Genomic DNA, 9478 nt, shown 5'->3' with positions numbered 1-9478 from the left:
CCAGCCCCATGGCTGTGACACCACGGCTCTGGGGACACCCTGGGGACACCATGACCACCGTGACCAGCCCATGGCTGTGACACCACGGCCCTGGGGACACCCTGGGGACACCATGGCCACCACAGCCAGCCCCATGGCTGTGACACCACGGCCCTGGGGACACCCTGGGGACACCATGGCCACCACAGCCAGCCCCATGGCTGTGACACCATGGCCCTGGGGACACCCTGGGGACACCATGGCCACCGTGACCAGCCCATGGCTGTGACACCATGGCCCTGGGGACACCCTGGGGACACCATGGCCACCACAGCCAGCCCCATGGCTGTAACACCATGGCCCTGGGGACACCCTGGGGACACCATGGCCACCACAGCCAGCCCCATGGCTGTGACACCACGGCCCTGGGGACACCCTGGGGACACCATGGCCACCACAACCAGCCCATGGCTGTGACAGCATGGCCCTGAGGACACCCTGGGGACACCATGGCCACCGTGACCAGCCCATGGCCGTGACACCATGGCCCTGGGGACACCCTGGGGACACCATGGCCACCACAGCCAGCCCCATGGCTGGGACACCATGGCCCTGGGGACACCCTGGGGACACCATGGCCACCACAGCCAGCCCCATGGCTGTGACACCACGGCCCTGGGGACACCCTGGGGACACCATGGCCACCGTGACCAGCCCATGGCTGTGACACCATGGCCCTGGGGACACCCTGGGGACACCATGGCCACCATGACCAGCCCATGGCTGTGACACCATGGCCCTGGGGACACCCTGGGGACACCATGGCCACCGTGACCAGCCCATGGCTGTGACACCATGGCCCTAGGGACACCCTGGGGACACCATGGCCACCACGACCAGCCCCATGGCTGTGACACCATGGCCCTGGGGACACCCTGGGGACACCATGGCCACCACAGCCAGCCCCATGGCTGTGACACCACGGCCCTGGGGGCGCCCTGTGGACACCATGGCCACCGTGAACAGCCCATGGCTGTGACACCATGGCCCTGGGGACACCCTGGGGACACCATGGCCACCGTGACCAGCCCATGGCTGTGACACCATGGCCCTGGGGACACCCTGGGGACACCATGGCCACCGTGACCAGCCCACGGCTGTGACACCACAGCCCTAGGGACACCATGGCCACCACAGCCAGCCCCATGGCTGTAACACCATGGCCCTGGTGACACCCTGGGGACACCATGGCCACCGTGACCAGCCCCATGGCTGTGACACCATGGCCCTGGGGACACCCTGGGGACACCATGGCCACCGTGACCAGCTGATTATTGTGACACCATGGCCCTGGGGACACCCTGGGGACACCATGGCCACCACGACCAGCCCATGGCTGTGACACCATGGCCCTGGGGACACCCTGGGGACATCATGGCCACCACAGCCAGCCCCATGGCTGTGACACCATGGCCCTGGGGACACCCTGGGGACACCATGGCCACCACAGCCAGCCCCATGGCTGTGACACCACGGCCCTGGGGACACCCTGGGGACACCATGGCCACCGTGACCAGCCCATGGCTGTGACACCACGGCCCTGGGGACACCCTGGGGACACCATGGCCACCACAGCCAGCCCCATGGCTGTGACACCATGGCCCTGGGGACACCCTGGGGACACCATGGCCACCGTGACCAACCCCATGGCTGTGACACCATGGCCCTGGGGACACCCTGGGGACACCATGGCCACCACAGCCAGCCCCATGGCTGTGACACCACGGCCCTGGGGGCGCCCTGTGGACACCATGGCCACCGTGAACAGCCCATGGCTGTGACACCATGGCCCTGGGGACACCCTGGGGACACCATGGCCACCGTGACCAGCCCATGGCTGTGACACCATGGCCCTGGGGACACCCTGGGGACACCATGGCCACCGTGACCAGCCCATGGCTGTGACACCATGGCCCTAGGGACACCATGGCCACCACAGCCAGCCCCATGGCTGTGATACCATGGCCCTGGGGACACCCTGGGGACACCATGGCCACCGTGACCAGCCCATGGCTGTGACACCATGGCCCTGGGGACACCCTGGGGACACCATGGCCACCGTGACCAGCCGATTATTGTGACACCATGGCCCTGGGGACACCCTGGGGACACCATGGCCACCACGACCAGCCCATGGCTGTGACACCATGGCCCTGGGGACACCCTGGGGACATCATGGCCACCACAGCCAGCCCCATGGCTGTGACACCATGGCCCTGGGGACACCCTGGGGACACCATGGCCACCACAGCCAGCCCCATGGCTGTGACACCACGGCCCTGGGGACACCCTGGGGACACCATGGCCACCGTGACCAGCCCATGGCTGTGACACCACGGCCCTGGGGACACCCTGGGGACACCATGGCCACCACAGCCAGCCCCATGGCTGTGACACCATGGCCCTGGGGACACCCTGGGGACACCATGGCCACCGTGACCAGCCCCATGGCTGTGACACCATGGCCCTGGGGACACCCTGGGGACACCATGGCCACCACAGCCAGCCCCATGGCTGTGACACCACGGCCCTGGGGACACCCTGGGGACACCATGGCCACCACAGCCAGCCCCATGGCTGTGACACCACGGCCCTGGGGACACCCTGGGGACACCATGGCCACCGTGACCAGCCCATGGCTGTGACACCATGGCCCTGGGGACACCCTGGGGACACCATGGCCACCACAGCCAGCCCCATGGCTGTGACACCACGGCCCTGGGGACACCCTGGGGACACCATGGCCACCACAGCCAGCCCCATGGCTGTGACACCACGGACCTGGGGACACCCTGGGGACACCATGGCCACCGTGACCAGCTCATGGCTGTGACACCATGGCCCTAGGGACACCCTGGGGACACCATGGCCACCACAGCCAGCCCCATGGCTGTGACACCATGGCCCTGGGGACACCCTGGGGACACCATGGCCACCACAGCCAGCCCCATGGCTGTGACACCACGGCCCAGGGGGCGCCCTGTGGACACCATGGCCACCGTGACCAGCCCATGGCTGTGACACCATGGCCCTGGGGACACCCTGGGGACACCATGGCCACCGTGACCAGCCCATGGCTGTGACACCATGGCCCTGGGGACACCCTGGGGACACCATGTCCACCACAGCCAGCCCCATGGCTGTGACACCACGGCCCTGGGGACACCCTGGGGACACCATGGCCACCGTGACCAGCCCATGGCTGTGACACCATGGCCCTGGGGACACCCTGGGGACACTATGGCCACCGTGACCAGCCCATGGCTGTGACACCATGGCCCTAGGGACACCCTGGGGACACCATGGCCACCACAGCCAGCCCCATGGCTGTGACACCATGGCCCTGGGGACACCCTGGGGACACCATGGCCACCATGACCAGCCCATGGCTGTGACACCATGGCCCTGGGGACACCCTGGGGACACCATGGGCACCACGAACAGCCCCATGGCTGTGACACCATGGCCCTGGGGACACCCTGGGGACACCATGGCCACCACAGCCAGCCCCATGGCTGTGACACCATGGCCCTGGGGACACCCTGGGGACACCATGGCCACCGTGACCAGCCCATGGCTGTGACACCACAGCCCTAGGGACACCCTGGGGACACCATGGCCACCACAGCCAGCCCCATGGCTGTGACACCATGGCCCTGGGGACACCCTGGGGACACCATGGCCACCGTGACCAGCCCCATGGCTGTGACACCATGGCCCTGGGGACACCCTGGGGACACCATGGCCACCACGAACAGCCCATGGCTGTGACACCATGGCCCTGGGGACACCCTGGGGACACCATGGCCACCACGAACAGCCCCATGGCTGTGACACCATGGCCCTGGGGACACCCTGGGGACACCATGGCCACCACAGCCAGCCCCATGGCTGTGACACCATGGCCCTGGGGACACCCTGGGGACACCATGGCCACCGTGACCAGCCCATGGCTGTGACACCACGGCCCTGGGGACACCCTGGGGACACCATGGCCACCACAGCCAGCCCATGGCTGTGACACCATGGCCCTGGGGACACCATGGCCACCACAGCCAGCCCATGGCTGTGACACCACGGCCCTGGGGACACCCTGGGGACACCATGGCCACCACAGCCAGCCCATGGCTGTGACACCACGGCCCTGGGGACACCCTGGGGACACCATGGCCACCGTGACCTGCCCATTGCTGTGACACCATGGCCCTGGGGACACCCTGGGGACACCATGGCCACCGTGACCAGCCCCATGGCTGTGACACCATGGCCCTGGGGACACCCTGGGGACACCATGGCCACCGTGACCAGCCCCATGGCTGTGAAACCACAGCCCTGGGGACACCCTGGGGACACCATGGCCACTGTGACCAGCCCATGGCTGTGACACCACGGCCCTGGGGATACCCTGGGGACACCATGGCCACCACAGCCAGCCCCATGGCTGTGACACCACGGCCCTGGGGACACCCTGGGGACACCATGGCTACCACAGCCAGCCCCATGGCTGTGACACCACGGCCCTGGGGACACCCTGGGGACACCATGGCCACTGTGACCAGCCCATGGCTGTGACACCATGGCCCTGGGGACACCCTGGGGACACCATGGCCACCGTGACCAGCCCCATGGCTGTGACACCATGGCCCTGGGGACACCCTGGGGACACCATGGCCACCGTGACCAGCCCATGGCTGTGACACCATGGCCCTAGGGACACCCTGGGGACACCATGGCCACCACAGCCAGCCCTATGGCTGTGACACCACGGCCCTGGGGACACCCTGGGGACACCATGGCCACCACAGCCAGCCCCATGGCTGTGACACCACGGCCCTGGGGACACCCTGGGGACACCATGGCCACCACGACCAGCCCATGGCTGTGACACCATGGCCCTGGGGACACCATGGCCACCAGAGCCAGCCCATGGCTGTGACACCATGGCCCTGGGGAAACCCTGGGGACACCATGGCCACCACAGTCAGCCCCATGGCTGTAACACCATGGCCCTGGGGACACCCTGGGGACACCATGGCCACCACAGCCAGCCCCATGGCTGGGACACCATGGCCCTGGGGACACCCTGGGGACACCATGGCCACCACAACCAGCCCCATGGCTGTGACACCATGGCCCTGAGGACACCCTGGGGACACCATGGCCACCACAGCCAGCCCCATGGCTGTGACACCATGGCCCTGGGGACACCCTGGGGACACCATGGCCACCGTGACCAGCCCCATGGCTGTGAAACCATGGCCCTGGGGACACCCTGGGGACACCATGGCCACCACAGCCAGCCCCATGGCTGTGACACCACGGCCCTGGGGACACCCTGGGGACACCATGACCACCGTGACCAGCCCATGGCTGTGACACCACGGCCCTGGGGACACCCTGGAGACACCATGTCCACCACAGCCAGCCAATGGCTGTGACACCATGGCCCTGGGGACACCCTGGGGACACCATGGCCACCACGACCAGCCCATGGCTGTGACACCACGGCCCTGGGGACACCATGGCCACCACAGCCAGCCCCATGGCTGTGACACCATGGCCCTGGGGACACCCTGGGGACACCATGGCCACCACAGCCAGTTCCATGGCTGTGACACCACGGCCCTGGGGACGCACTGGGGACACCATGGCCACCACGACCAGCCCATGGCTGGGACACCACGGCCCTGGCGACACCCTGGAGACACCATGGCCACCGTGACCAGCCCATGGCTGTGACACCACGGCCCTGGGGACACCCTGGGGACACCATGGCCACCGTGACCAGCCCATGGCCGTGACACCATGGCCCTGGGGACACCCTGGGGACACCATGGCCACCACAGCCAGCCCCATGGCTGTGACACCATGGCCCTGGGGACACCCTGGGGACACCATGGCCACCGTGACCAGCCCCATGGCTGTGACACCATGGCCCTGGGGACACCCTGGGGACACCATGGCCACCACAGCCAGCCCCATGGCTGTGACACCATGGCCCTGGGGACACCCTGGGGACACCATGGCCACCACAGCCAGCCCATTGCTGTGACACCACGGCCCTGGGGACACCCTGGGGACACCATGGCCGCCGTGACCAGCCCATGGCTGTGACACCACGGCCATGGGGACACCCTGGGGACACCATGGCCACCGTGACCAGCCCCATGGCTGTGACACCATGGCCCTGGGGAAACCCTGGGGACACCATGGCCACCGTGACCAGCCCATGGCTGTGACACCATGGCCCAGGGGACACCCTGGGCACACCATGGCCACCGTGACCAGCCCATGGCTGTGACACCACGGCCCTGGGGAAACCCTGGGGACACCATGGCCACCACAGTCAGCCCCATGGCTGTAACACCATGGCCCTGGGGACGCCCTGGGGACACCATGGCCACCACAGCCAGCCCCATGGCTGGGACACCATGGCCCTGGGGACACCCTGGGGACACCATGGCCACCACAACCAGCCCCATGGCTGTGACACCATGGCCCTGAGGACACCCTGGGGACACCATGGCCACCACAGCCAGCCCCATGGCTGTGACACCATGGCCCTGGGGACACCCTGGGGACACCATGGCCACCGTGACCAGCCCCATGGCTGTGAAACCATGGCCCTGGGGACACCCTGGGGACACCATGGCCACCACAACCAGCCCATGGCTGTGACACCACGGCCCTGGGGACACCCTGGGGACACCATGACCACCAGAGCCAGCCCCATGGCTGTGACACCACGGCCCTGGGGACACCCTGGGGACACCATGGCCACCACGACCAGCCCATGGCTGTGACACCATGGCCCTGGGGAAACCCTGGGGACACCATGGCCACCACAGTCAGCCCCATGGCTGTAACACCATGGCCCTGGGGACACCCTGGGGACACCATGGCCACCACAGCCAGCCCCATGGCTGGGACACCATGGCCCTGGGGACACCCTGGGGACACCATGGCCACCACAACCAGCCCCATGGCTGTGACACCATGGCCCTGAGGACACCCTGGGGACACCATGGCCACCACAGCCAGCCCCATGGCTGTGACACCATGGCCCTGGGGACACCCTGGGGACACCATGGCCACCGTGACCATCCCCATGGCTGTGAAACCATGGCCCTGGGGACACCCTGGGGACACCATGGCCACCACAGCCAGCCCCATGGCTGTGACACCATGGCCCTGGGGACACCCTGGGGACACCATGGCCACCACGACCAGCCCATGGCTGTGACACCACGGCCCTGGGGACACCATGGCCACCACAGCCAGCCCCATGGCTGTGACACCATGGCCCTGGGGACACCCTGGGGACACCATGGCCACCATGACCAGCCCATGGCTGTGACACCACGGCCCTGGGGACGCACTGGGGACACCATGGCCACCACGACCAGCCCATGGCTGGGAAACCACGGCCCTGGCGACACCCTGGAGACACCATGGCCACCGTGACCAGCCCATGGCTGTGACACCACGGCCCTGGGGACACCCTGGGGACACCATGGCCACCGTGACCAGCCCATGGCCGTGACACCATGGCCCTGGGGACACCCTGGGGACACCATGGCCACCACGACCAGCCCCATGGCTGTGACACCATGGCCCTGGGGACACCCTGGGGACACCATGGCCACCGTGACCAGCCCCATGGCTGTGACACCATGGCCCTGGGGACACCCTGGGGACACCATGGCCACCACAGCCAGCCCCATGGCTGTGACACCATGGCCCTGGGGACACCCTGGGGACACCATGGCCACCACAGCCAGCCCATGGCTGTGACACCACGGCCCTGGGGACACCCTGGGGACACCATGGCCGCCGTGACCAGCCCATGGCTGTGACACCACGGCCATGGGGACACCCTGGGGACACCATGGCCACCGTGACCAGCCCCATGGCTGGGACACCATGGCCCTGGGGAAACCCTGGGGACACCATGGCCACCGTGACCAGCCCATGGCTGTGACACCATGGCCCAGGGGACACCCTGGGCACACCATGGCCACCGTGACCAGCCCATGGCTGTGACACCACGGCCCTGGGGAAACCCTGGGGACACCATGGCCACCACAGTCAGCCCCATGGCTGTAACACCATGGCCCTGGGGACGCCCTGGGGACACCATGGCCACCACAGCCAGCCCATGGCTGGGACACCATGGCCCTGGGGACACCCTGGGGACACCATGGCCACCACAACCAGCCCCATGGCTGTGACACCATGGCCCTGAGGACACCCTGGGGACACCATGGCCACCACAGCCAGCCCCATGGCTGTGACACCATGGCCCTGGGGACACCCTGGGGACACCATGGCCACCGTGACCAGCCCCATGGCTGTGAAACCATGGCCCTGGGGACACCCTGGGGACACCATGGCCACCACAACCAGCCCATGGCTGTGACACCACGGCCCTGGGGACACCCTGGGGACACCATGACCACCGTGACCAGCCCATGGCTGTGACACCACGGCCCTGGGGACACCCTGGAGACACCATGTCCACCACAGCCAGCCCATGGCTGTGACACCATGGCCCTGGGGACACCCTGGGGACACCATGGCCACCACGACTAGCCCATGGCTGTGACACCACGGCCCTGGGGACACCATGGCCACCACAGCCAGCCCCATGGCTGTGACACCATGGCCCTGGGGACACCCTGGGGACACCATGGCCACCACAGCCAGCCCCATGGCTGTGACACCACGGCCCTGGGGACGCACTGGGGACACCATGGCCACCACGACCAGCCCATGGCTGGGACACCACGGCCCTGGCGACACCCTGGAGACACCATGGCCACCGTGACCAGCCCATGGCTGTGACACCACGGCCCTGGGGACACCCTGGGGACACCATGGCCACCGTGACCAGCCCATGGCCGTGACACCATGGCCCTGGGGACACCCTGGGGACACCATGGCCACCACAGCCAGCCCCATGGCTGTGACACCATGGCCCTGGGGACACCCTGGGGACACCATGGCCACCACAGCCAGCCCCATGGCTGTGACACCATGGCCCTGGGGACACCCTGGGGACACCATGGCCACCACAGCCAGCCAATGGCTGGGACACCACGGCCCTGGGGACACCCTGGGGACACCATGGCCGCCGTGACCAGCCCATGGCTGTGACACCACGGCCCTGGGGACACCCTGGGGACACCATGGCCACCGTGACCAGCCCCATGGCTGTGACACCATGGCCCTGGGGACACCCTGGGGACACCATGGCCACCGTGACCAGCCCATGGCTGTGACACCATGGCCCTGGGGACACCCTGGGGACACCATGGCCACCGTGACCAGCCCATGGCTGTGACACCATGGCCCTGGGGACACCATGGCCACCATGACCAGCCCATGGCTGTGACACCACGGCCCTGGGGACACCCTGGGGACACCATGGCCACCATGA

This window comes from Phalacrocorax carbo (assembly GCF_963921805.1).
Source record: "Phalacrocorax carbo chromosome 31 unlocalized genomic scaffold, bPhaCar2.1 SUPER_31_unloc_1, whole genome shotgun sequence".
Lineage (NCBI taxonomy): Eukaryota > Metazoa > Chordata > Aves > Suliformes > Phalacrocoracidae > Phalacrocorax > Phalacrocorax carbo.
Note: the sequence above shows the minus strand (reverse complement) of the source record.